General features: G+C 45.6%; 1 pseudogene; it reads left to right on the top strand.

Annotated features, from left to right (window-relative positions):
- Positions 1-1,238: 1,238 nt before the first annotated feature.
- On the top strand, positions 1,239-4,075 carry LOC112900468 (annotated as a pseudogene).
- The last annotated feature ends 541 nt before the right edge of the window (positions 4,076-4,616 follow it).

Below are 4,616 nucleotides of genomic sequence, written 5' to 3' on the forward strand. Positions count from 1 at the left end.
GGAGCGGTGGTAGCAAAGGACGGCACTCATTGAGGCAGCAGGAGAAATCAATCCTTCCATGAAAGGGAAAAAAAACATCACGGCGTTGTGCATAAATCCATTCATGCCACACGCTGCCGGAATCGGAACTGTACGCGCTGCTGTCTGTGTCGGAACAGATGACACGACACGATCGGGCCGGTGCAATAGGAAACCTCGACCCAGGATGCTGCGTGCTTGGTGCTACGACGATCGCACCTAGCCTGGAACCAAGTTTCAGAAAAACCTTGTTAATTGCAAGTTGGAAACTCCTGACCGGTGGCAAATCAGAGGGTTGTCAGTTCGAAGAGGGACATCAGGGATAAGAAACACACAGATGTCGCAAAAACAGAAGGATAATGTGGATGGGTTTTTGCTTGTGTTTGTGAGACATGGGGATCATGCGTCAACGCATGCTGGATGGGTTATTATGCGCATAAGAAAACTAAGGGGCATAGAGTCATAGATGTATGTCTAAGCTTGGGCAGAGCCGCATCGCCTATATTTTGAGCGCCGTGGGGTTTTGATTGGGCCGTCCAAAAATATTTTTCAGACCCTCCATGCCGAGAGGTAGACTATCTCACCGGCTCGCCAGCCCTTGCCCCAAGAGAGCTCGCCCAGCACCCTGAGCCTAAGGCAGAGAGGGCCAAGAGGTGCTCGAGCACGCAGCACGCTGGTGCCGTGGCCCGCAAACCTTGAAATTGGCATTTTTTTTTTCAAAAAAAATGTTGACTTAACACATCTAGTTATTGTAACCAACAAGATTTCTAGGAACACGACGTAAAGATAAGTTTGTTGGTTATCGTGTAAAAATATTGGATCAATTTTTTCAAAGAAAATGTTGGATCGATGGTTTTAGAGAAAAATATTGGATCATCATTCCTTTTAGAGAAGATCAAATTTTCTTGAGAAAATGTTGGATTAAATTTTATTCAAAATTTTTTTATTGTCTTTTTGGAAGAAGAAGATGTGATAAACTTTATGAAAGGGGAATGTTGGATAGATATTGTGTAAGGAAAAAATGTAGCCTATAAAAAAAAGGGAAAACGGAAAAAACGTACACCAGCCCATCTACAGAACTTGGGCTGCAGAGACCAGCCCATCTAAGAGCAACTGTGATTGACAGAACAGAGAACCACCTGGCGGCGGTGAAGGAATTCAACCTGGTGATCACTAGATATTTTTCATGATGGTTGACCATTGCATAGCAAATCGCGGTACGTCCATGTCGCTGGCTCGAATAAACGGACGTCTGGATGCTGCTCCCATTCCACCGGCCTCGCCAAATTCGAACCCGCTAGAACCCCCGCCGGCGTCGCCCTCCCCCAACGGATAAATCCCCAAACCATTTAGAGCCATAGCACCACCAGGCACGAACCCAAGGAAATCTACCCAGAAATTCCACCCGAATCGGGACTGTATCGTAGGGAGCAGTTGTCGCGAGGATCGGACCGGCTCGGATCGGGGAGGAGCCGAGCTAATCGTGAGTAATTCTGCGGCTTCATGGAGGATTCGGGGTGGTTTTGTTTTGTTGCGACTTCACGAGCGGTTTGGTGATGGGGGTTTTCCTCTGGTTCCGTTCTCGCAGGTCTGCGGAAGGGTAAGGTTTGGCGTGCGGGATTCTGAGCGGCGCGGGAATCTACCAGAGGTAAGAATCGCGAAGCGGGTAGGGATGGGGATTTGGTTGGTTCTTTGGGTTGATTTTGCTGGTTCGCCCCCAATCGCTCTCCTCGGAAGCGTTTCTTTGGGTTCTTTATGTTCGAATCCCTGGGGCGGTAGAGGATTGAGGTAGGATTATGAGTAGAAAGATCGCGGATTAGGTGGTTTCGGTGTTTCTAGAGGCAATTTCTTCATGCTGTCGATGCTTATCCATGGGTCTTGTCTGTGTTGCGCCGTTCTTGCAGGAGGTAGGCATCTTAGAGTCGTAGGAAAGAGCAGAAGCCAAAATGGGGACCGAACAGGAGGTGTGTAGATTCTTTTTTGGTGTATTAGTTGTTCGTGTATTCTCTGAATTCTACTTGTCAATTTCGTCCGAAAACTTATTGCATGGGTACAGGAGAAATTTCGCGCAAAGATCCAGAAGAAGATCGACAGGACTCAGGGCACCAAGAACAGGACAAGAGTAGAATAGCTGTAAGAAAATTGTGATTCCTGCGCCCATTTATTAATCTGATGAGGCATTTATATGAATCTTGAGTCACTGATGTGCTATATAAAATTCTTGCAGAACTACAAGATGCCTGAAGTGAGGACTGCCACCAGGCTGCCCCTCGCCGGCATCTCTGGTGGTGGGTTCTTTACCGGGGGGTGGCATCGCCAGGAGCTGTGCTGGTGAAGGGTCCTGCCAAGCCGCTGGCTCGACAGGCCCATACAGCATCCAGCAACAAGGAGAATGTGCCACCAGTGGGGGTTTTGAGGACTGCACCAAAGAGGAGGAGCCCCTTACCTGACTGGTACCCAAGGACCCCACTCCGTGACATCACATCAATCGTCAAGGTGATGAACTATTTACTTACAGTTTATGCAATGTTCCCTTAATTCTGTACCTGCCGTGACCATTTTGAGTTCTCTGGTTTGTTGTCTTTGGTGCATAAACTGTACTCTAGGATATGCCACAGTGTTCCAATGTTGTTGTTAGTCACTGAATTCGAAATGCCTGGTTAGCAGTTACCAAAGTAGGCTAAGGAGTAAATTAATGGAATGAGCCCAAGTCTTATCTTTTATCATTAGTGTGATTCATATAGAAAGATTCTTATAATTCAAATGACCTCGCAACAATTTGCTAACAAGGCATAACCTATGCTCTTTTGTTCTGTCTTACCTGTAACTAAAGGTATTCGACTTTAGGTGCCTGGCAATTTAAATGTGATTTTAATTCACAGAATGGTCTAGTAAACAATAACGCCAATTTTATCTGAATCCATTTACTTCATGCTCCCATATGGTCATATTAACCCCAGTATATTAGAGCTTGAACATTTAACCAATTGTATTGTAGGTTCACTTATCACATGATTGTATTGCTGTACTTGCTTGGTTGTAGAAACTATGTACTGCAACTACAAAATTGCATACTTTCAGTCTGTTCTGTTAAGAACGTTGCTTCATGTTCAGAAAATTGTGATTTGTTCATCTACAGTCATCACCTATAATGTGCTTTTCAGAAATCTATAAGAGGTGGTTTTATACCGCTATCTGTAAAGTGTTCAAAATTTGTTTGTCCATTGTTAAGAGTAGGCAGGAAAAATAACTTGACGACAGGGATGGCAGGAACAAAATATTTGTTTGGATGTTAGATGCATACCTAGTTTAGTTTAGAGATCTACTGATACTGATCTACAAACTGCAACTTGCAGACTCTTGAGAGAAGTCGCCTACAGGATGCTGCGGCTCGGCAGCAGATCCAGTGGACAGCAGATTCTTCTGTGGATCCAATAACTGCAGTACAAGCTGAAAGCACGCCAACCACTGAGGAAGCTCAAGCTGTTGCAACCCCTGCAACTTCTTTGGCCGATGGCAAGCTGAAGACATCTTCTCCATCTGACTGCTCCTTGCAGGCCACTCCATCCAAACCAAATGATTCAGCGCTCGCTGATCTAACGGAGAAGAAGCTCTCTGGATCCATAAAGCAGATCGAAAAGATTGTGACTCAGCTACTGAAGGAAACTCCGAAGGCCACTCAGCCTTCCAAGGTGGCTGCCCAGCGGCGCACTCTGATGTCCATGCGATGAGCTGAAGTTTTGAAATGAACCACTAGTCTAGGTATATGGTGCCTGCTCAGTTTTGCCTGGTAGAGGTGGGGTGTGTTCCTGGTTCTCTGCTTGAGGATCGTGGGGTAGAGGTGGGGTGTGTTCCTGGTTCTCTGCTTGAGGACCCTGGGGTAGGCGCGGTGGGAGGGGCTCTAGCGCTTCAGAGCATGATCAGCTGTGCCAGAAACAAACCACTGGTGTACGTCTTTTTGTTTGTATAAAATATGTGGCTTCACTACGTAGCAGCAAGACTGGGTATTGTATCTTGGTGGTGTTCGGTTAACTGAATAATAGATGCCACAATTAGCAGCAGCTTGACTTCTTCAGTTGTAGAATATGAAATTGATACAGTTTGCCTTGCTTCTTATTCCAAATTTACTTGGCTGTCGTGGCTTTCCTTAGAACGCATTACTGGTCTCCAAAAGCAATATATGTTTTATTGGTTCGTTTTACAAGATCCGAATTCCAGAATCCTCCAGCTTTACTGCCAGTTTCCGGTGTTCTCTTGGCAGGTGGGTGTTCATCTACAGAGGCGGTAGGCGGGAGCAAAGGATGTCGATATTATTTTAAGTCGTTGCACTCCAAAAGTTCTTGAATGAAGCGCTAATAGTGTTCAAGGCGTTGCAAAAAAAGTAGTTGATCGTGGATCAGTTCTTTATTTGCAAGCTCCCAACTTCACAGAAACCTCCTCCTGGTTCCTGAACCCGAAAAAAGGGAAGAAAACAGGGATATTTTGGGCCATATTTCGTTTCAAAAACTGTGAGCCGTATCATACAAAGAGTTGTTTACAGCCCAAATAAAAAGCATGATCGTTTCTGCCTTCTAGATTTTCCGTCTGCTCCAAAACCA

This window comes from Panicum hallii, chromosome 7 (genome assembly GCF_002211085.1).
Source record: "Panicum hallii strain FIL2 chromosome 7, PHallii_v3.1, whole genome shotgun sequence".
NCBI lineage: Eukaryota > Viridiplantae > Streptophyta > Magnoliopsida > Poales > Poaceae > Panicum > Panicum hallii.